At 42.0% G+C, this 25,217-nt stretch overlaps 1 protein-coding gene across 2 annotated transcripts in view; it reads right to left on the bottom strand.

The window, feature by feature from the left end:
• The window catches only part of LRRC8C (leucine rich repeat containing 8 VRAC subunit C), a 111,934-nt gene that overhangs the window by 22,769 nt on the left and 63,948 nt on the right, over positions 1-25,217 (bottom strand). Inside the window, exon 1 of one of the 2 annotated variants that reach the window (XM_077452948.1) lies at positions 22,386-22,510. The exons of the other annotated variant lie outside the window; for it this stretch is intronic. The gene's annotated coding sequence lies outside the window, so the exon portion shown is untranslated. Of the gene's footprint in view, positions 1-22,385; positions 22,511-25,217 lie in introns of those variants that run through there. 2 annotated transcript variants of the gene reach the window in all.

Consider the following 25,217-nt stretch of genomic DNA (forward strand, 5'->3'; position numbering starts at 1 on the left):
ACAATGTCTCTAAACATTTTGCATCGTCTAATAATAATAATCCTATGGACCTCAAGTTTTGGGCAATTGATAAATACAAGCCCCGCTGGAGGGAAGCAATAGAGTTAGAGACCTAAGTAAAAGCAAATGAAGATGGATTTTTGAGCTCAATACTTTCTCGCCACTGGGGTTAAATTTTAATTTTGATCTGAACTGCTTTATTTCTGATTTTTGATATAGGTTTTTAATATATGCCACTAGATGGAGCCAAATAGTCTTTTTAGATACAGTATGTTTTTTTTTTTTATTTAAAAAAAGGGGTCATAACAAAAAGGGTCATAATTATTTTAATTATTCTAAAACACATATAAATTTTAGGTTAGATTACGTTTAGTGTTATATGGAGTATGTAATATTGTCTCTCTGGATTGTGTAATACTATGTATAAATGCTCACACAATGAAGAGGACTATGAGTGAGAATGACAGCACATTGATCCAATGACTCATGCGTAACCGTGGTAACCGATACACAAATCGTAGCTCTTATACTGTAACATTTGTCACATGGCTTCATGTCCCTTGAGAAAGTGACCTGTGACGCATCGCGTCGGGAGGAGTCGGTGACTACACTTTCCGGCGTCTCATTAGCCTGGATGTGTAGTGAGGAGGAGAGCTGTCCTAATTCCTATCCAATACTTAAACCGATCGTTCAATGCAGTTTTATCTCTGCTCAAATGTGAGTGTATACAATGTTATTTATTAAAAACAAGTATTTTTAAGCAATCTTGCAGAATGATTATGTTTTATTTGCTTTGAGAAACTGGAATCTGGTGAAAAAAATTGTCTATGGAAAGGTCCTGATATTCCTATTTTTTGTGTGTTATAAGTTTAAGCAGACTGTGATTGTCTATTGTTGTGACTTAGATGAAGATCAGATCACATTTTATGACCAATTTGTGCAGAAATCCATATCATTCCAAAAGGGTTTACGTTCTTTTTATTGCAACTGTATATACACGTGATCTAAAAACTCCCAGGTAGGGGGCCCGCATGCATGCCCCCAGCGGCTCGCTTCCACTGTGATTACACACAGCGGAAGCCAAACGGCAGGTGCAGGGTACTCGATATCCTCTGGCATCCGCCGATCGTCAGGCAAAGAGACAGTACTGCTATCTGCCTATGTAAACAAGGCAGATCGCCATTCTGACAGGAGGGAAGGGATGGCGTTTGTGTCCTTGCGAAGCAGGGAATAAATTCCATCTCTTCTCCTAGTAAAAGTACCATACACATTATAGTAAAACACTGGCTAGGCACACAGTTAACCCTTTGGATGCCCCTGATGTTAACCCTTTCCCAGCCAGTGTTATTAGTACAGTGACAGTGCATATTGTTTAGCACTGAACAAAATATTAGTGTCACTGGTCCCTAAAAAGTGTCAGTTCGTGTCAGAATGTACGCCGCAATATTGCAGTCCCACTATAAGTCACTGTTTGCTGCCATTGCTAGTGACAAAAATAAATAAAAATCTCATAGTTTTTAGATGCTATAACTTTTGCGAAAACCTATCAATATACTTAGTAGGTTTTTTTTTTTTTACCAAAAATACGTAGCAGAATACAACATATTGGCCTAAATTTTTGAAGAAATTCGATTTCTTCATTTTTTTTCCTTGGACATGTTTTATAGCAGAAAGTAAAATATTGGTTTTGTTTTTTTCCCAAAAATGTCAGCCGTTTCTTGTTTATAGCATAAAAAAATAAAAAATGCAGAGGTGATCAATTACCATCAAAAGAAAGCTCTATTTGTGGGTAAAAAAATATGACATACTTTTTTTTTGTGTACAGTGGTGTATGACTGTGCAATTGTCAATTAAATTAACATACTGCCATATCGCAAAAAATGGTCAAGTGGTTAAACAACAACGTGTAATGATAGATCTTTTTAAATAGGATTGAAGTCTGTGGCCACAATCCACCTAACTTCCTTCTGTAGGTTCTCAAGCTGTGCGCTGTTTTGTATGCACATATATATGGGGAAACTTTTTAAATCCTAAAACAATTAAGGTTTCAAGGGAGCCTAAAGGTTCTTAGGATGGGAGCGTTCAATGAACGGTTGACTGAATTAGGGGTACACAGGTAAGTTCTACTTACCCCACTGCCCTATCTTATACACCAGTTAGTTTTGCATGGAGGTCTTCTTTCGAGAGACTACAAAAGCATTTACAATGTATATTAATGTACAATAGTTTTATCCTATTACTTTGATGTAAAAAAATCTCTTGGTCGATAAGAATAATATAAATTATAGAAAGGAATTAATAAATATATTCAGCACCGTATGATTGATGTTTAGAAATAAATGCATCCGGCCTCCCTTAGCTTTCTGTTGATTACATTATATGTCAGGCAAATAAAATCCCATCTGTTATCGATTTAGGAAGGGCTAAGGTTCTTAGAAAATGAATACAGAAGCCCTATCAAGAGTTCCAGATGAATGTATTTGTATTAACAGACAAAATAAAATCATTTAGTTGGTAATTATGTTATCATATTTTGCAGGCTAGTAGTCTCCATGGACAGGCTTACATATACTTTTTCCTATAAATCTGTAACTGCAATACCAATGTTACATGGAAAGCTCTAAGTAATTTATGGATATTTCAAGTCTGGGTGGATGTTGGTGGGTAACATGAACAAATAGCTTCTTATATTTATGAGGAACTGCAACAATGAGGGCTGCTCTCTCGTTACAGCCATTACATAAGCTTGCTCTTTGTTGAATTTGGAATGTATTTTATATAAAGCAAAATAAAACAAACGAGTCTCTCTGCCGCAGTAAGACGCAAGAGGTGCCAAATCAGGAATTCTCCATAAGATCTCAGAGACATACAACAAGCAAAAAAAAAATTATGGTGCCCTGATTTCTGCTGAAACTTGAACTTTTTGCTCCTCTCATGAACTTCCTGATTTAAGCCATGTCTCTGCACTTCCTGTTTACCAGATTATTGTGCTTCATATATTATCCCGCCCACTGCCTCAAGCTACCTCTACTGCTACTTGGAATCAACCTTGGCTTGTAACCAGTGGTGGCCTGTCCAGAGGGCGCACAGGCACCGCCTCTTCTATTCATGCGTCCGTCCGGCCCTCTGATCTACATATTAGGGCACCGGGCTATGGATTCCAATGAGGAGAGGGTGTTTTTTTTTTTAAGCACATGATTAGAGCTAGAGACTCTAATAGGCTTCATATAAGGGTGGTCTCAGAGCGCAGAGCATTGCACTCTGAGCCCACCCAGTTGTGTGCCGGTAGCGAATGAATTTTCGCTATTTTCACACTAAAGTTCCTCCCTGCCAATCAGGAAGCAGGTCAAGAAACCTGTTTCCCAAGTTGTCAAATCTATTGGATGTCTAGTGCTCTGGCGGAAGAAGAGACACACCGCTGAAGAAGCTGGAGCAGTGTACACCAGAGCCACCACTGCCCACACTCCAGGAGAGGAGGACAGGATACCACAGCCCCGCTACATGAGAGTGTAAGTGCCGGACCGCCCGCGGGGGGAAGGGGGGTTTGTGCAGTCAGTGCTGAGCTGCATTGCTGGTGGGGGGGGGGGTGTGCTGTCAGAGCTTAGATGCCGGGGGGGTGTTGTTTGTTTGCCGCCCCACCAAAAGAAGAACCCACCAGCCACCACTGCTTGTGACTCTGACTACAAAGCTCTTCTACTGCATAGACCTTGGCTTGTGACCCGACTACGAAACTCTTCTCCAGTATTGACCTTTGCTTGTGACCCTGCCTATGAAACTCTTCTCCTGCATTAACCTTGGCTTGTGACCCCGACTATGAAACTCTTCTCCTGCATCAACCTTGGCGTGTGACCCCAACTACAAAACTCTTCTCCTGACCCAAACACCAATCACGGGTCTAGCGGTTCAGACAATTCAACCTCTTAAAGAACTGAGAACTCTGCTTAGCCTGACATTATCAGACGCTGGTCTCCACTCACTACAGGTATTCTCCTAACACAGCTAAAAAGGATTAAAGTTTTGATTAAGAAGTTGGTGTGTGAAGGTTGAGCAGACATGGTTGCACCTACTAGGAACTTGTCCTGGGTGCACTTACATAGCCCCTGGCTACTGCAGCAATTTTAAACTTTTAATCAAAGATATCAGCGATGCAATTCTGATCCAAAATCAACACTTCCTGGAGTGTTGGATTGAGAGATTTTAAATCTCCTACAGTGTCCCCTCACCCTCCACCAGTAACTGAAAAAGTAGGAAAGGTTAAAATGATCAAGGTTTATAATGTTGCCTTCCCTATGCTTATATGTATGCTGCATACTATTGGTATAAAATCTCAGTGTAAACATACTTTTTATTCTTTTCTTGGTGACGTGGTTGCATAGGTACAGCTCCCCTGTGTCAGCAAGTTGCTGAGAATGACAAAAATGCTTCTGTAAACTATGAATCCCATAAACCCCCCATGTAATGAAGATGAGCAAAAGCAGACATGTCTAAAGTATAGGTTAGGTGTCAACAATGGCTCCCTTGATAGATACAGTGGAGGAGTGTTTGTAGCCACCCAGGGAAAGGAACTGTATTATTCGCAGGAAAATCAGGCGATAATAATTTATAGTAAAATACCAATCACATAAATCCCCATGTAATGGAGATGAACAAAAGCAGCCATGTTTGAAGCCTAGGTGACGACAATGGCTCCCTTCACAGATACAGTGGAGAAGTGAGTGTAGCCACCCAGGGACAGGAATTGTGTAATTCATAGGATCCCCAAGTGATAATAAATGGAAAAGGCCAGAATAAAGAAAACTGATGCAGCCACTACATCTAAGAACTAGTAATCTGTAAAATATACAAGTTTTGATTTGGGGTTTAGATACGCGTTAAAAGCAAACATAACATATATGTATAAACTATGTTTTACAGCCACTAGAAGTGAACTTCTTGACAATAAAGATGCGTTTACAAATAAGGAACGCTACTGAACGTTTAGACAATTTAATCAGTACGATTGCACAACAAAACAATAGAGGTGGAAGTTAATACCTTATGATGCTAATATATTGTTAAATTCCAGTGATGTTAGATCATCAGAATAATAAATACCTTCCGTTTCGTGGAACATTAATTCTGCAAAGTTACACACTTACACAACAATTTACTTCCTCCACGTCTCCTGATCACATTCACCTTGAACAGGCACAAAGCAGCCATATAAAAATGTAACTACAATGTGAAGGTGCTAAAAAAGTATTTTAGTTACAAAAGAAAACTTGAAGAAAAAATTGTTCTAAAGGAAAGATTTTCAGAAAATTCACATAAAATACATATTAAACGTATTTGTATTTATTATATACCTGAGCAAAACTTATTTCCATATGAAATACAGTATATCATTAAAGCCTGTGAAATTTTCTCATTAAAACATAGCTCCACCAAAAAGGGAAAGCTCGGCTTGCCTGCCTCCTCCGCTGCCACGTTTGGCACCTTTCAGGAGGGAGCGAGTACCTGGTTTGCACAGGTATCTGCTCACACTTCCAAGGCAAACTCAGCTGGAAGTTCTGCCCCCCTCCTCCTTCCCCCACAGCCAGGCCATTCACAAAGAGCAGTGTACTTTGTGCATGCTCATTAGGGACCCGGCTGTGAAGCCATATGGCTATACTGCTGGATTCCCTTAGCCAAGATGGTGGCAACAGCACCAAGAGCCAATTGATAAATAGGCTCGGGTGAAGACACCGCTGGATTCGTGGACAGGTAAGTGTCCTAATATTAAAAGTCAGCAGCTACAGTATTTGTAGCTGCTGCCTTTAAATTTTTTTCTGAAGGAGCCTGGAGCTTTGCTTTAAATAATGCCACAGCGGAAATCAGGTGTCCTTGGTAAGAAATTTACCTTGATGCAGATGTTCCCTGCCAAGGTGAGATCTCTTCCATGACAAAGTTACAGCGATATGGCAGAAACTATTTAATCACACTATTGCTCTCTGGGCCCAGTAAACTCTCTGTTTCTTTCCCTTTTTATTTGAAATTTCTGCTTGCGTTTATATTGGCTTTCCTCCACAACCAAAAATCATACTGGTAAATTACTTGGCTTCCTCCCAAGCTGGCTCTCCAACAACCAAAAATCATACTGATAAGCTACTTGGCTTCCTCTCAAGCTAGCCACTACAACAAGCAAAATTCATATTGGTGAAGTTACTCAGCTTTATTCCAAGCTGGCCACTCCAACAACCAAAAATCATACTAGTAAGTTACTTAGGTTCCCTTCCAAGCTGCCCCCCCCCCCCCCCCCCGACAGCCAAAAATCATACTGACAACTTACTTGGCTTCCTCCCAAGCTAGTCCTTCTGACAACCAAAAATCATACTGGTAAAGTTACTTGGCTTCCTTCCCAGCTGGCCCTTTCAACAACCAAAAATCATACTGATAATTTACTTGGCTTCCTCCAAAGCTGGCCCCTCCAACAACCAAAAATAATAACCTTTAAGTTATTTGACTTCCCTACAAGCTGGCCCCTCTGACAACCAAAAAACATACTGGTAAGTTATTTGGCTTTATTCCAAGCTGGCCCCTCCAACAACCAAAAATCATACTGGCAAGTTACTTGTCTTCCTTCCAACCAAAAATTATACTGGTTATTTGGCTTCCTCCCAAGCTGGCCCCTCCAACAACCAAAAATCACACTGGCAAGATTTCCTCCAAAGCTGACCCTAGCATCTGTGCAAGTGTGAAAGGGACATTAGATTGGGACCTAATTTGGTGAATGACAGATGTGAAGGGTTCTATGTACTTAGTAAATTGATGTGTAATATGATGATGCTGTATACATTTGGAGAATAAGTTCCACATCTCTTGTATTACTCGTGCCACCGATCCTGTGGCTTGTATCCACAATAGTGACTTATAGTTTGCATCCACCAGTGTTCCTTTTGCTCCAACGGCTAATGATGGCCTGCCTTCAGTTTTGTCTGCTTAGGACACAAGGGAGGGAAGGGTAAGGTTGATGTTTGAGAAGGTTGCATGATGGCTTTATGTGAACGGAGAGGAGGCAACAGATGCACGTGTATGTTTCAAATACAAATAACAGATTAAGAGAGGAAATGTATTATTTGTATTTTAAGTATACATGTGAAAGAGATTTGTTTAATGTAAATAAGCTTATTGATAAATGTTGAAGTTTAAAAAAAAAAAATTCTATGTATAATCTGTCTATATCACTTTAGTACTTCAGTGTCACATGTGTGGGTGTTGACTTGCTGTCACAAGAGTAGGTGTGGCCTTTCCTGGAAGCGACTGGATTTGCTGAGGGTAGAATCCAAGGCAGAAGGTCTCCAAACTTTTGAAGCAAAGGGCCAGTTTACTGTCCTTCAGGCATTAAGGGGCCATACTGTGGCCAACTGGGAGTACACAATGCCCCATTGTTGGCTGGATAAAGGCAAGCAAATGGCCACATCGGGACATAGTTTGGACACCACTGGTCTAAGGGATAGCTAGTGTTCTGCCAGAAACCCCCTCATGGGAGTTTGAGTTCATCTGACAGCTACCCCCAGGTCAATCAGCAGGTACTCACAGATGTGGAGGTAGGTAAATGCCTGTAGAGCATAAGAAGTAGCCAACTATAAAAGTACTGGCTGGTACCGAACCCTAGTAGAAAGGCTGACACACTATAGTAGCAGACTGCAGCAGGACCACTGTTAGTGACTATAGCAGACTGAGGGGAGTTCAGCTGCACTTTGTAGTTCAACTCGGTGCTCGAGTGGGGACAAGCTCTCCTGCTTGATTTTTAAAAAGTAATTCTATGTGGCTGTAACTTTGGTCATTACCCAGAAGTATCCACAGCAGTGAGTAATAGATGAGGCATCAGCGCTAGAGGATGGAGGATATGTGACCATGCCTTTCAGAGTCAGTCTGAGTGGAATCAAAAAACTCTGTGCGGTCTCTAATAATCTACAGTAGTCCTGGAAGCGAGAGAGGGGACCTTTGCCTAGAGTAACATAAGAGCACTCTGGAGCGATATTTCTTTGACTCTTATTAAGAAAAAGGAACTCTTTAATCAAGGTGACGTTCATTGGTGATGTGATTTTTTTTTCTTTTTCTTCTTACAGATGCACTTTAACGAAAAGCATTTGGCAATAAAAGCAATAATTAATGTAGCACAATATGACTGCTAGAAGTATCTCGAATGGCTGGCAATTATATAATGAAGTATAAAAAGCCTTACCATTGTTTTCAGTTAGATAATGCATGTTCACCACTGCACATTGCAGATAAGGAAGTCTGAATACTAAGCACAGGCTCCAACAGGCTTACAACTCTTGCACAAATGAACTATAATGATGCTCATAATTGACATAGGATGCTATAGAAAATATACTTCCTGATATTTAGATTATATTTCACATACAGTAACTACAATTTCTACATGGATCCTTTTCACATTTCTCAATTACAGAAGAGATGTTCGGCAAAGGCTCACATTACAAAAATGAGCATGCAGATGATTTATAGTTGACAGGCTTCCGACTAGCAAAATATATCAACTGAACATTATCTGGGTGTCCATTGTCTTCCTTTGATGTATTGTAGGCTTGGATGGCAGAAGACCCATATCACTGAACATTCTGCATGTTAAAGTAGATCTAAACCCTAACTAGATAATATCTAACTTGTATTAAGAATGCCAGACTCCTGCCTTCAGTTTGCAGGAGCCACTCAACCATTCTTCCTTCTGGACCTGATCATAGATGTTTGCCAGGCAATGACCCTACACCGTTGGCTATACCCCTGCTTTTACTTTCATGTACAGCGGGAGGTTTTCTTGTTGCTTGGCCTGTTCTATCTCCTCTGCCCTGATTGGCCATCAGTACATTGGCACCCTTTTTGACCATTACAAACCCAAGGCTTGTGATAGCATTTGCTACCTGGTTCCTGTACCTTGTGCCTTGCTTTGACTCTGGATAGCTTCTTTTACTGACTCTTGCCTGGGTGCTGATTATTCTTCTAATTGGCCCTTGCCCCCACCCTTGCTTGGATATGAATTCTCTTCTGCTTGCCACCTGCCCTGACCCTCACTGGATACAGATACTCTTCTGTTTGCTGCCTGTCTTGGCCTCTTTTGCTGGATAATGAACTACGCTACTATCTGCCATCTGTTCAGATCACAGCAAGCTTGGTATCCCACCAGCCCTGGTTGTTCCTGCACAGAGCATACTCCTTGAACCTTACCATCTTAAAGCTTGTTGGGGAGGTTCACAGTTCTACGAATACAGCACCGCTCCTTAAGTCCTGGGGGCATCCATGTACCAGCAAGAATACAAGGCTTATGGGAAAGGTGGCAGCTGGAACTGAAACTGCACAAAAGCCTTGCTATTTTTACAGAACAGGACTCGAACTAACAAACCTTAGCTTTGCGGATGCACAGTGTATTAAAACTAGAGGTCGACCGATTTATCGGCCGGCCGATATTTAGCATTTTTTAATTAATCGGCATCGGCCGATTGTGCTGATAAAAAGACTAAATCTTTTCTGACACTTGTTGCTCACAAGTAAAAATCCTGTATTTTCAGCTAGAAAATCACTTAGAACCCCTAAAAATTATATATATTTATTTAGCAGAGACCCTAGGGAATAAAATAGCGGTTGTTGCAATATTTTATGTGACGCGGTATTTGCGTAGAGGTCTTTCAAACGCAATTTTTTGGGAAAAAATACACTGATAAAAAATAAAAATAAATAAATAAATCGGTGTATTTTTCGAGTACCTGTTTTTGTGTACCTGTTTTTTGAGTACCTGTTTTTGTGTATTTAATATATAGTTGTTTTTTTTTAATCTAAATTATACATACAAGTGAACCGATTGGAGGTTTGTTTTGTTTAATAAATGTTTAAATGGAATAAATTTTCTGTATCACTTCATACTGAAGGCTGCTTTCACACTGGAGCGGGCAGGCGTTGATTGTAAAACGCTGCTAGATTTAGCGGCGCTTTACCGCCATTTTAGCGGCGCTATTCGGCTGCTAGCGGGGCACTTATAACCTAGCTAGTGGTCGAGGAAGGGGTTTCATGTGCTTCGGCAGTGGTGCATATTCATTTCAATGGGCAGGAGTGGTGGAGGAGTGGTTTACACCGCTCCAAAGATGCTGCTTGCAGGATTTTTTTTTTAACGTCCTGCCAGCGCATCTCCTCATTGTGAAAGCACTCCGCACTCAGGCTTTCACACCGAGACTACAGGGGAGCCGTTTTGAAGGCAATTTACAGGCACTATTTTTAGCCCAAGAGCGCCTGAAAAACGCTCCAGTGTGAAAGGTGTCTAACTTAGATTTTATGAGATGAAGGGGGGGAAAAAAAAAAAAAAAAGGAAAAAAAATAATAAAAAATTGGCCTAACATATCAGCCCAAAAAAATCGGCATCATATATCGGCCACCACGATTTCTAAATATCGGCATCGGCCAGAGAAAAACCCATATCGGTCGACCTCTAATTAAAACTGCATTTTATTTAGTTTTTACATCAGGACAAAATCACCAGAAAATACTGAGACAGGACTCAGAAAAAACAATGAAAAAAAAATAAAAAAAATAAACCTGTGTTGTAATACTCACCTTCATTCCAATTTTCTCCCCCACAGTACTTTTCTGCCACTAGATGTTCTCAGCCATTACAGCCATTGTCATTCAACCCACTTCCTCTGAACCCAGGCTGTCCGAGACCAGCCTCCAGCCTGCAACTAGACAGTGAAGGAGAAGCAGCACAGCCCTCATCTGTCTGTCACTCTGCTTTCTCATACTATCAGCATGCTCACCGTTGGCTCATAAACTGATTGACGTCTTGTGCTACTTCTTATGAGCTCTGCTTTACAAGAACTGCAATACACGAGTGTGTGGTACAGTGTTTTTATTTTATTTTATAAGAAAGTGCAAATCTGCTGTAACAATAGCCAACCAAGCAGATTTGCTTTTATAAAACAAAAGACAAGCCCTTAGGACCCACCCCCGTGATGCAATGTCATGTGAGCACACCAAGCTCACATCACCATTTTAGAACAAGCTGTGCCACATTCGGGGGATTCATGCCTATAATGTCTGTGACCGTGATGCTGAAAAGGCATTTCTTCCACACCCTATGTACAATAAATGGATGTTGCTTCTTCATATCATTCTCAGCACAATGCTCGCTGGAATGCCCTTGAGATATTTGTTATAAAACAGGTTGCTGGGTGGTGTTGATTCTAACAGCTGGTCGTCATGCTAACCATGTCCAACTGATTCATCTTTGGCAATTTATTCCAAATGTAATTGGACAGAACCACTGACATCATATTAACAGACTTGTTTTTCAAAATATATATAACAAAGCGTAAAGACACATGAAATCAGTCAAAAGAAAATGGCTGAAGGCTAAGCCAAGAACACTAACGGGTAGTAGAATTATATGTAAAATCATTTTATTAAAGGGGTTGTAAAGGTTTATTTTATTTATTTATTTATTTTTTAACCACTTCAGCCCACGGAAGAATTTATCACCTTCCTGACCAGAGCACTTTTTGTAATTCGGCACTGCGTCATTTAACTGACAATTTTTTGGTCGTGCAACGCTGTACCCAAACAAAATTGATGTCCTTTTTTCCCCACAAATAGAGCTTTCTTTTGGTGGTATTTGATCACCTCTGCAGTTTTTATTTTTTTGCGTTATAAACAAAAAAAGAGCGGCGATTTTGAAAAAAAGCAATATTTTTTACTTTTTGCTGTAAGAAATATCCCCAAAAAATATATTAAAAAAATATTTTTTTCCTCAGTTTAGGTCGATATGTACTCTACATATTTTTGGTAAAAAAAAAAAAAAAAAAAAAAAAAAACGCAATAAGCATATATTAATTGGTTTGCGCAAAAGTTATAGCGTCTACAAAATAGGGGATAGATTTATGGCATTTTTATTATTATTATTTTTATTTTTATTAGTAATGGTGGCGATCTGCAATTTTTATCATGACTGCAACATTATGGTGGACACATCAGACGCTCTTGGCAGGGAAGCGGTTAACCCCTAGGAGGCGATCAAGGGGTTAAGTGTGTCCTAGGGAGTGATTCTAACTGTGGGGGGGATGGGCTACCTAGGACATGACAGCGATCACTGCTCCTGATGACAGGGAGTAGATCTGTGTCATGTGACAAGGCAGAACAGGGAAATTCCATAGGCATCTTCCCTGTTCTGCCACTCCATGACACGATCGCGGGACACACCGGCGGACATCGAGTCCGCGGGTTCTGTGGGCACCCACAATGCCCCATCTTAAAGAGGACGTACCTGTACGCTTATTTGCACAGCCGTGCCATTGTGCCGACATATAGCGTCGTGCACTGGTCGGCAAACGGTTAAATAACAAACATGGTATACTTACCTCCTCTGTGCAAGGGTTTTGCACAGAGTGGTCCCAATCCTCCTATTCTAGGGTCCCCGCATCAAATACCCCTTTCAGAGACCCGCATTCCAAGGGGGCACCTGTGTGGGCGTGCTCCTGAGTCCTGCTGCTGCATCCATTGACACAGACAGCAGGACTTGGCCCCGCCCCCCCGTGTCACTGGATTTGAATGACAGCAGGGGGAGCCAAAGGCTGCTGCTGCTATCAATCTATGCAATGAGGACCCGAGACAGCGGCTGGAGCTGCTGTGCTTGTTCTCGTCGCTGGAAAGATCGGGTTCAGGTAAGTGAAAGGGAGACTCTGGGGGCCTGCTGCACTACAGAAGGTCTTTCACCTTAATGCATAATGCATTAAGGTGAAAAACCTCAAGGGTTTACAACCCCTTTAAGTTTAAAGTCATACTAAAGGCTCAGAGTTTTTTGTTTTAAAATAACAAACATGTCATGCTTACCAGCTAACAGCCCCAATCCTCCTCTCCTCGGGTCCGCTGCTGGCACTCTTGCCCACCCACCCCCCCGCCGAGTGCCCCCGTAGCGTTGCTCTGTGTATCCCCCGCAACTGGCACTGATTGACAGCAGTGGGAAACAATGGCTTCTACTACTGTATCTGAACCAATGAGGAACAAGAGACCCGAGGGAGCCTCAGCTCTCGTGCACATCCCTGGATTGAGATCAGGCTCAGGTATTTATTTAGGAGGGGCTGCATACAGAGGTTTTTTTTTTTTTTACCTTACTGCATTCTATGCAAAAACTTTGTGCCTTTAGAACCACTTTCATTTGAGTGATGAAGTTGGTTCCTCAATAGCCGCAGTCTCGCCATAGACATTAGATAGAAAGGATATGTTTGGAAACAATCTAATATTTGAAAAAAATGACCGTTTCTAAAAAAACTCGCATAAGCCCTTATCATTTGTATGTAACAATTATGTATGTATAAGTTTTGCCATCATTGTTACTTTTACAAAGAAAATCCTCGTCATGAGCGCCATTCAGAGAACACTTTACATTGTCTCAATGAATGCAAAGCATTCTCGGATTGGAAGAGGTAGATATCATGACATCACAGCACAATTTCCCTACCTTGTCTAATCAGCAAAATCTTTGCATTCATTGAGAAAATGCAAAGTGTTCCCTGAAAAATGCCCATGCCGAATGAGCGACCTCCAAAGCAGTACAAAATCACATTTCCTTCACTACCCCGCTACTCCATTCATTTGCTAGGAGCAAGTAAAGAAGCTTAAAGGGGTTGTAAAGGTAAAAGTTTTTTCACCTTAATACATGCATTAAGGTGAAAAAACATCTGACAGTGCCGCCCCCCATTTTACTTACCTGACCCCTCGAAAGTCCCGCGCTCGCCCCCGACATCTTCTTCACCGCTCAGCCTGGCCGTTGATTGACTGGAGTGGATGGATTGAAAGCAGCGCAGTTATTGGCTCGTGCTGCTGTCAATCACATCCAATGATGCGGCGTGTCAGGGGCGAGGCCGAGTGATACAGTGAGCGGCTATAGCGGCTGTATCACGGAAGCGTACTCGTAAGTGCTTCTCACCATGCGAGCGAGCTCGCATGAACGTGAGAAGAACTTGCGGGGGGAAGCAGAGACAGCCACCGAGGGACCCCAGAAGAGCAGGTTCGGGGCCACTCTGTGAAAAACGAGCTGCACAGTGAAGGTAAGTATAACATGTTTGTTATTTAAAAAAAAAATATTCTCTTTACAACCCCTTTAAAACTCCCTTACTGTTACCACTTGAATCACTGGACCAATCACCAAGGCCAGGGTGGATAAAAATCGATGATTTAAAAAAAAAAAATCAAATTATTTTGGATTTTAATTAGATTTTTTGGATTTTTTATCAAATTTAATTTTAATTTCAATGCTTTAGGAGTAAAAATCTATCTATCTATAGATGTTTTGCACATCTATGTACACTACAAACTGTATGATTGAATTGGTTCTGATATCGCTGTTTTACTAACCTGACAGCTAATAGGAAACCTTAATTTTATTTGCAAATATTAAAGATTCTAAGTACCAGCAAGAATGAGTCCTTACATTTAAAGAGCACCTGTCATTTCAGAGCTTTGCCATACAGCTGTATATAAGTTGGATCCATTGCTCTGTATTTAAAGCATTATTACTGTAAACTAGTAGTTTATAATGGGCCACAGGGGTATAACTCCAAATTTATTTCACTTGTTTTATTCTCTGTTTTCATGCTTTAAAGGAGAAGTACAGTCAAAGCTTGTTTGGTTGTACTTCTCCTGTGGATCACAGGAGTGCAGTCCATTCTGCACTCCTGTGACCCATTTTCAGCAGACAGCGGGCCGCAGCCTGCTAAAGGATGACGTCACAGAGCCGGCCAGGCTCAGGCAAGATTGCGGCAATGAAGTCGGGATCCGCCCACATGCCTGGACCGGCACCAAGCAGCTCCTACCTACTTCACAGCCCAGCACTCCAGTAAGTGAGTGAGGGAGGGGCAGAGCAGAGAGCTGATGACTAACAGTCACCAGCTCTCTGCTCGGGGAGCTCTGAGAAACAAGCGATCTGCGGTGTTTGATCCCTCGGTTCTCAGTGTTAGAAGCGGCAGGGGACAAATGCAGCATCAGACCGATGCTGCATCCACCTAAGTAAGTATGAATCAGCAAAAAAAAAATACTTCTCTTCTAACAAATAGCCCCCTCTCAGTTGTCTTACAATAATGTTAATATTGTAATATATCATTACAAGTTACTCTGAGTCTAGCGAAAATCGGTTTGTGATATAAAAACGTTCTTTACCCAACAAAGGGGGGAAATCTTCAGTAACTTGCGCAAAGAGGTCTGAGAAATACAGTGGCCTGCTTACTTGTTGAATAAATTCAGCTTCAGCAGTAAGTAAACATTTATATTACTCATAAATGGAAAGGGAAGCATATACACGCAGCATAAGTGACTAAGGCAGGCTTCCTGCAGTCTCATTTTTTCAGTGTTAACTGTTTGAGGAATTTACAAATCGGCAGATCTCTGACACATGCAGAAATATAGTGGGAACTTATTATAGACATGTCCTAGAGACTAAGGGGTCATTTTCCTAGTAAAGTTGTCTCCATTTCAGAACCCACCAGCCTTTAGCATAGCAGTAGTTTGGGTGGTGTTGGGTGGACACCTGCACTCAACACTGGATGTGGACCAAAGGGCAACAGCCCACAATTCTGTGGCTACATTTTCAATAGCTAAATGACCTTAGACTGTAAGCTCCTTGACTGCAGGGACTATGAATGTACAATATAGATGTAAACTGCTGCGTAAACTGACGGCACTATATAAGTATCTGTAATAATAATAATAATAATAATAATAATAATCAGGGTTCATAATGTTAACCACTTGCCGCCCGCCCTATTACAAATTGACGGCGGCAAAGTGGTTTCATTATCCTAACCGGACGTCATATGACGTGATTAGGATAATGAGCCCCGGGGGCGCGCATCGCGGCGATCGTTGTTGCGGGGTGTCAGTCTGACACCCGGCAACTACGATCTCGGTAAAGAGTCTCCGACGGAGACTCTTTACCATGTGATCAGCCGTGTCCAATCACGGCTGATCACAGTGTAAATGGGAAGAGCCGGTGATCGGCTTTCCCTCACTCGCGTCTGTCAGACGCGAGTAGAGGAGAGCCGATCGGCTGCTCCTCTGACAGGGGGGGTCTGTGCTGATCGATTATCAGCACAGCCCCCCCGAGGATGCCCACACTGGACCACCAGGGACACCACTAGACCACCAGGGAAAAGGTAATAAAAATCCCTAATCCTCCCTAGACCACCAGGGTGCCAGTCAGCACAATGGGTGCCAATCAGTGCCCATAATGGATGCCAATCAGTGGCCACAATGGGCATCACTGATTGGCATGCATTATTGTTTGGCACTGATTGGCATCCATTACTATAACACCGATGCCGCCTATGAGTGCCCACCTGTGCCACCTATGAGTGCCCACCTGTGCCGCCTGAGTGCCCACCTGTGCCGCCTGAGTGCCCACCTGTGCCGCCTATGAGTGCCCACCTGTGCCGCCTATCCATGCCCACCTGTGCCGCCTATCTATGCCCACCTGTGCCGCCTATCTATGCCCACCTGTGCCACCTATCCATGCCCACCTGTGCCGCCTATCCATGCCCATCCGTGCCGCCCATCCGTGCCAGCTATCAGTGCCAATTTGTGCCACCTATCAGTGTCTGTCCGTGTCGCCCATCCGTGTCGCCCATCCGTGTCGCTCATCAGTGCCGCCTATCAGTGCCGCCTATCAGTGTCACTTCATTGGTGCCACATTGGTGCCCATCAGTGCCACCTTATCAGTGCCCATCAGTGTAGCCCCATCAGTGCCCATCAGTGAAGGAGAAAACATACTTATTTACAAAGTTTTGAAACTGAAACAAAAAAAAAACATTTTTTTTTTCAAAATTTTCGGTATTTTTTTATTTGTAGCGCAAAAAATAAAAACCGTAGAGGTGATCAAATACCACCAAAAGAAAGCTCTATTTGTGGGAAAAAAATGATAAAAATTTCATTTTGGTACAGTGTAGCATGACCGCGCAATTGTCATTCAAAGTGCGACAGCGCTGAAAGCTCAAAATTGGTCTGGGCAGGAAGGTGTTTAAGTGCCCTGTATTGAAGTGGTTAATGTGATGGTTCTGGAATATAGAACAATATTGGGAGCTAGGTGCAGGAAAAACTAAAGATTATTTTATTCTTAAGCCAGGCCAAGCCACCCATATGCACACTAGCCATTTTTGTTTAATGGCAATATTGCTGAACTTTTTAACAGTGTGTGTGTGGTATAACAGGACCGGGTGTAGCGTCTATTAACGCTTTTCATGTGAACTTGGGTGATACACAGTGTACCAGATCTCCCTTTTCGGGAACACACAGGTATTCATATTGGGAGCTTTTATTTATTTTTTCACAGTTTTTTTTTCAGTTACACGTTTCATTTGTTTATATCATTAATTTCTCTCTTATCCTTGGGATACCGCATGGTGGGCTCCATGCAAACACTTCACCTGATCACCATTCTGAGTTCTGCTCTCCACTTAGTGGTTTTGGTTTAACCCATGTTCTTTTATCCACATGTGCTCCTATGTGCCTAATCACAAATCATTATGGGTCTACTTAATTATGGTACTTACCTTGTATTACACTATATCTACACGTATATATTATTTTATAGGCACCTTTGGAGCCACTGCTGTGCACTATTAGTGATGTCAACATGGACATCCTCCTCCCTTTGGTGAGTTGTAGGCGCATGCCCGGCCTACCTGCGTGTCCTCACCGCCACAGCTCCTAGGACAGACATTCGAGATGGTTCCTTTTCGTCAAGTACCACGTGTTGATACTTTATGTAAGTATTCTATTTCCTCTTGGCTCTTCTTGCTCTTTTTCCTCCTTTTTTTCCCCCATTATTGGGGTCAAACATTAGATCACACTTTATGCATCCTCTCCTGATGAAGTGGAACATATCCACGAAATACGTTGAGTTCCTCAAGATGTATACATGTTTTTAACATACAATTTACTCTATGTCAATTAATTTTTTCCTTTTTAATGATCTTTTATATGGAGCAATATTGGCTCACGATATTCACATTCTGCATAGTGCCATGAGGATACCCTGACATATAGATGCACTGCAATTAGTCATGGGTGTGTATAATAATAAATTATTTACATTGATGTATGTACAAATTGAATGCCATTTGTACTTGTTTAAATAAATACAATTTTTGATCCATTATCAGGTTCCTTTCATGTGTCTCAAAGTCCCAAAACCCTCCTCATCATTGATACATAAACCTCATTGCGATTCTCTTGCTTGGGGCCCACCTGGGTTTTCTGCCATTAACAGAAAAAAAATTGCAGTTGACAAAAAAAAACTGCAGGAAACTGCAGGGGAAAAATTATTACATAGTCACCTTATCCCGGATTCAACTTGTGCCAAAGGTGACATTACCCCTTCCAACATAAGCGTGGGCATTGTGGAGTACCCCAAATCTCTACTGCACAGTTCTGGAGCATCTTCTCGGACGTCCTCAGCAATACCCAGCATGTTGTTGTAAATGATGGTGACATTACCCTCTGCAGTACTGAAGCCTGGGTAAGGTAAGTATAATTACTAACCTGTTTTTCCTACAGACTTTAAAAAAAAAAGTTCAACAGAGTTTTTCCCAAGGGGGTGACCGTGAAAGAAAGAAGACAGTGCTTGATAGTGCAAGGTTCGCTTTAAGGAAAACATCTGTCTGGCACAGGCTATTCCACCCATAGCTCAGTGTTTCTACTGCATTACTTCATTGTTGATATAATATTGTTTTAAAAGTATCCAGCCATTTTACAAGCACATTTACATGTTACAAGGGAATGGAAATCCATTTACTTCAGTATTATAGTTGCTTGAAAATAACGGGCAGTCCCACTTCAAGATTACTTAACCACTGAATGACCGAGCCCTTTATTGAGATTTGTTGTTTACAAGTTAAAAACTGTTTTTTTTATGCTAGAAAATGACTTATAACCCCCAAACATTATACTTTTTTTTTCTAACACCCTAGAAAATAAAATGGCAGTCATTGCAAAACATTCTGTCACATTGTATTTGCGCAGCGGTCTTACAAGCGCACTTTTTTTGGAATAAAAAAAAAAAAAAAAAAAGACAGCAGTAAAGTTCGCCCAATTTTTTTTATATTGTGAAAGATAATGTTACGCAGAGTAAATTGATACCCAACATGTCACGCTTCAAAATTTCGCCCACTTGTGGAATGGAGACAAACTGTTACCCTTAAAAATCTCCATAGGCGACATTTTAAAAATTCTACAGATTGCATGTTTTGAGTTACAGAGGAGGTCTAGGGCTAAAATTATTGCTCTTGCTCTACTGATCGTGGCGATACCTCACATGTGTCGGTTTCATATGCGGGCGCTACTCACGTATGTGTTGCTTCTACACGTGAGCTCGGCAGGATGGGGCACGTTGAAAAAAAAAAATCTTATTTATTTTACCTTTTTATTTTTACACTGTTCTTTAAAAAAGAAAAAAAGTGTCACTTTTATTCCCATTACAAGGAATTTAACATCCCTTGTAATAGAAAAATGCATGACAGGACCTCTTAAATATGAGATCTGGAGTCAAAAAGACCTCAGATCTCATATTTACACTAAAGTGCAATAATAAAAAAAAGCCCTGTACGAGCTTTAAGCTGCAATGATATGGAGACAGGTGGGGGCCATCTTCCCCTCACTCATCTCCATGTCACACAAGGGACAGCATCCAATCGCCTCCGCTGCTGTTGACGGCTTCGGTAAGCAGCAGAGGTCACCGGAGCGCGGTGGGAGGGGGGCCCTCTCCCGACACCAATAAAAGTGATCTCACTGTGAATCCACCGCAGAGACCACTATAATCGGAAACCAGACCAACGGCCGAAGAAGAGGATACCGGGGTTATGGCAGCTAGTCGCTGCCATAACAACGATATTCCTCTTCAAACTCAGGACGTATATTGGTGTGCGGCGGTCCGGAAGTCGTTAAAGTATAACAAAAATCAAAAAAAAATCGTTTTGGATAGAGTGGAGAGGGATTGGAACACCTGTTAGGTTTATATTGATGTCTGTGTTAGGGAGATTTACCCTTGGTATTTGTCCTGTTTACCATTATCGGGGACAGTGAAAGTGAAACAAAGTCCCAAATTTTGGGTTGTCATCAGAACGGGAATAGAGAGGAAATTTTCCAGTGAAGATGACAACCGGGAATTCCCTCATTTTGGAGTGAGTTCTGATTTCCTGTTTGGCTATGCAACAGGAAGTGAAGATAAATCTATCCAATGGTACAAAAATGAATGCATTTAGTTCTACTTTAAATAAAAACGCATACAGTATATGCTTCTTCTACTACCAAATTAAAGAACCACAACTAACCAAACATTTGCTGCAATTGTGGACCTCCTTGGCTAGTCACCTTCCTCTTCTTTTCTGCTATGCAAACATCAATCACCCGCAAAAGTGGTCCAACCATGATCGTCAGCCTCAGTAACTAACGAAAAGGTACTGGAGGGGTTAAGCCAGGTTCCTGAGCAGGTAAATTGGTCGATATTTGCACAGCCGAATACATTGGGGGACCAGGAGGGCTATATAAGATGCCTGACCAGCTATGTAGACACTTTGAGATGCTATACCTTGAAAGTGTTTTTTTGTCTATCATAGCGGAAGGTTTGCGTTAGCCAATCTCTCCACCGTTGTAACCCCTTTATTACCAATATTTCAAATATTTTAATATTTTATTTAATATTTAAATTGGTTGTAAACAGTTACATATACCCAGTGAAGTGACTGGCCTCAGGTCATTCACAGATAATATGATATATAGATACACAGATGATACATAAGTTGTACCTGTTTATCTATAGTGTCTTTCCTCTACATCCATTCAAAGTGCAGAATTTACACAGGATCTCACAGCTCTGAATAGCAGGGGGTAGAGAGCTGAATTTGCATCAGTGAAGTGAGCTCTGAGAGCTGATTGGCGGGAAGGGACACACCCCCTTCACACAGGAACAGAGCTGAGGCTGTCAATCTGCTGGAGCTCCTCCCCGTCACCATTTTTCTCTTGCTTTCAGGAAAATTTGTCACAAGTGACTCATGCTTATAGCAAAGGAACAAGACAGCAGACAGAAATGACACTTAGTGCTCTGGATTGAGGCAAGTATACACTATAGAGAGATATGCTTTGTTCATATTTCATGTCTGAAGTTTACAACTACTTTAAATATTCCCAGTGCAGTTTCAGAACAAAGCCTTTTATACATTTATAAGTTATTTACGTTAAAAGTTCACTTCCAAATAAATGTTTTCCTTATATGCTTTCTGTAGGTCAGCAGCATACCAGCAGATTTGTAATTTTTGGAGAAATATTGACAGCAAATGGCCTATTCTGTTTGTAATGTGCATATGCCCCACATTTCACATTTTCAGCAACAGCAATACATCCGTGTAGCTTGCAATCTTAGACCCCTTTCACACTAATGCCCTGTACACACGGTCGGAAATTCCAACGGAAAATGTCCAATCGGATTATGTTGTGGGAAAATCTGATCGCGTGTGGGCTTTTGGACTTTTTCCGTCGAAATTCCGACGGAAAAAAGTTTGAGAGCTGGATCTCAAATTTTCCGACAACAAAATCCGATCTGACTTTTTCCGATCGTTTGTAGAGAATTCAGACGGACAAAGTGCCAGCATGATCAGATTAAAGTACTAGACCAAAGCTATTGGCTACTAGCCTCTACGTAGTCCTGTCGTATGCAACGAACGTCACCTCGTTCCGAACAATCAGATTTTCCAACAACTTTGTCCAACCGTGTGTATGCAACACAAGTTTCGGCCAAAATCCGTTGGAAAAAAATCAGATGGAGTTTATGCTCAGATTATCCGACTGTGTGTACTGGGCATAAGGTGATTTACAGGCGTTTTTGCACTAAATATAGCACCTGTTCTGCAGCCCAATGTGAAAGTCCTGCAAGCAGCATCTGTGGGGCGGTGCGGGAGCCCTGTATACATCGCTCCTCCATCACCCCTGCCTATTGAAATGAACGGGTGCCTCTTTCAAAGCACCTTAAAAGCGATTTGAAAACAGTGCTAAGCGGGAGCTTTTAACCCTTTCTGGGGGGGTTAAAAGCGCCCTGCTAGTGGCGCAAAACCGCCGCTATAGCAGCAGTAAAGCAACACTAAAGCCAACAACGGTTAACCGCTAACGCCCGCACCGCCCCAATGTAAAAGGGGTTTTAAGGTGACACAGATGGTCACACCACCTTCTTTAGGAGAAAGTCCCAGGTCAGACGCTTTCTCACTGGAAAAACCTAGATTAAAATAAATAACAGATTTACTAAACAATTTCAACAAATCTCCAATCCCTTTTTTAAAGTAGCCTGTAATACTCTTGTAATAATCTACTGCTTTCTTACGTACCGTTCAGTCTTTCGGGATGGACGTTCCCAGACACATTTCTACCCTTCTTTTTTACTTATAAAAACAGGTTTCCAGAGAATCAGTTGAAAAATGCAAAGGAAAATGTTCAGGCTGGCCAAAAATAAGTACCGTAAGCATCTGCGAATCTGAAATAGACAAGCATCTGTAATCCTCCTTAAAAATCAAAAAACGGCTGCAGACTTTCATTTACCAGGTAAACATGGCTCTGCAGCCTCTACAGTACATGTATTCTTCTCAACAGGATGCTGCGCGGCCTTTTCCTGTTAGTGTGAATAGACTTGGTCTTGTATCGCGTAAGGAACACCGAGTCATTCCACATTTCATGCAGAGGAAAATACATTTCAGTCCCCGGAGAAGACAAACACTAAAATGATAAGGTACAATATCTATTTCGGACAGACACAGACATAGCGTCACGTTTCCTCAAGTGAAATTTTTAGACTGTGTGAATACAGTAATAATATGTCCTAAGTGTCCAAGTTACTGTGGGATTTATAAATAGATGCCTATAGTATGTGTATGTATAATGTATACTATGCACAGGGCTGGTGCAAGAATTTTTGACACCCTAGGCAAAACCTCATTTTGATGCCCCCCCCCCCCCCGGCTCCACCCCTGACTCCAACCCCTTTGCCCTGCCCATGTATACCCCACTTTTTTAACCACTTTCAGACCGGACCAATTTGCTGGTCAAAGACCAGACCACTTTTTGCGATTCGGCACTGCGTCGCTTTAACTGACAATTGCGCGGTCGTGCGACATGGCTCCCAAACAAAATTGACGTCCTTTTTTTCCCACAAATAGAGCTTTCTTTTGGTGGTATTTGATCACCCCTGCGGTTTTTATTTTTTGCGCTATAAACAAAAATAGAGCGACAATTTTGAAAAAAACGCATTATTTTTTACTTTTTGTTATAATAAATATCCCCCAAAAATATATAAAAAAACATTTTTTTCCCTCAGTTTAGGCCGATATGTATTCTTCTACATATTTTTGGTAAAAAAAAATCGCAATAAGCGATTATTGATTGGTTTGCGCAAAAGTTATAGCGTTTACAAAATAGGGATAGTTTTATAGCATTTTTATTAATAATTTTTTATTATTTTTTTTTTACTAGTAATGGCGGCGATCTGCGATTTTTATTGTGACTGCGACATTGTCGGGGACCCATCGGACATTTTTGACACATTTTTGGGACCATTGTCATTTATACAGTAATCACTGCTATATAAATGCAGTGATTCCTGTGTAAATGACACTGGCAGTGAAAGGGTTAACCTGTGGGTGGCAGTGTAGGGGTTAAGTGTTCCTAGGGGTGTGTTACTAACTGTGGGGGGGTTGGGCTTTCATTTAGTGTACACTGATCTCTGCTCCAATCACATGGAGCAGAGATCAGCGTCACTAGTTGCTAGGCAGAATGGGAAAATGTTGTTTATACAGCATTTCCTCCATTCGGCCGCTCCGTGAGACGATCGCGGGGATGCCCGCGGTGATCGAGTCCGCGGGTCCCGCGACCGGACTCACGGGGGTCCCGACCAGCGCGGGAGCGCGCCGCCGGCGGCGCGCTCCCGATGGCAAGGCGGCAATGAATATTGGACGTACATGTACGCCAATATGCCTGCCCGTGCCATTCTGTCGACGTACATCGTCGTGCGCTGGTCGGGAAGTGGTTAATGAAGCGCCCATCAAATGCAACCTCACCAGCACCCATCAAATGCAGCCTCCCCAGCACCCATCAAATGCAGCCTCCCCAGCGCCCATCAAATGCAGCCTCCCCAGCGCCCATCAAATGCAGCCTCCCCAGCGCCCATAAAAAATGCAGCCTCACCAGCGCCCATCAAATTCAGCCTCACCAGCGCCCATCAAATTCAGCCTCACCAGCGCCCATCAATGAATGCTTGCTTGCTTCCTTTCATTCGGGAGTCGGGACACAGACACAGTCCTCCGCCACAGCTGCGCCTCTGACACTATGTGCAAACACAGCCGCAGCTGCCTGTTGATGCTGAGACTTAGTTTCTTATTACAGAGAGAAGAAAGTAGGAACACAAGTGGCCGGGCGCCCTAGGCAGCAGTGAACCCTAGGCAGTTGCCTAGTTTGCCTAGTGGTAGCCCCGGCCCTGACTACACACACTAACAAAGGTGTAGCCAAAAGGATTGTAGCACCGGCATCTCATATCCCTTCTCTTTACTATCTCTTATTAGCATACAAAGTAAGAAGAATGCAGCAGTTGGAGAGGAGATGCACTGCTTTATGATACATAGTACACAAAGCAAGGGGCTTTGGAGCACAGGGTTTACATCAAATTTAACCACTTGCTTACGGGGCACTTATACCCCATTCCTACCCAGGCCAATTTTCAGCTTTCAGTGCGGTCATGCTACACTGTACCCATACATTTTTACAATTTTCTTCACACAAATAGAGTTTTCTTTTGGTGGTATTTAATCGCTACTAGGTTTTTTACTTTTTGTTAAACAAACAAAAAAGGCCAAAAAGTTTGAAAAAAAATAAAAACTTTTCATTTTCGTTTGTTATAAAATTTTGCACAAAGGTAATTTTTTTTTTCCTCCATTGATGTGCACTGATGAGGCTGTACTGATGGCCATTGGTAGGCTGCACTGATAAGGTGGCACTGATGGGCACTGAGGTGGCACTGATGAGGCTGTTAGGTGGCACTGAAAGGTCAGCACTGAAGGACTTTGATAGGTGTCACTGAATGGCACTGATCAACAGCACTGATAGGTGGCACTTATCGACAGCACTGATAGGTGGCACTTATCGACAGCACTGATAGGTGGCACTGATCGACA

Source organism: Lithobates pipiens, unplaced genomic scaffold (assembly GCF_037356315.1).
Source record: "Lithobates pipiens isolate NorthernLeopardFrog02 unplaced genomic scaffold, aLitPip1_a1.2 Scaffold_23, whole genome shotgun sequence".
Lineage (NCBI taxonomy): Eukaryota > Metazoa > Chordata > Amphibia > Anura > Ranidae > Lithobates > Lithobates pipiens.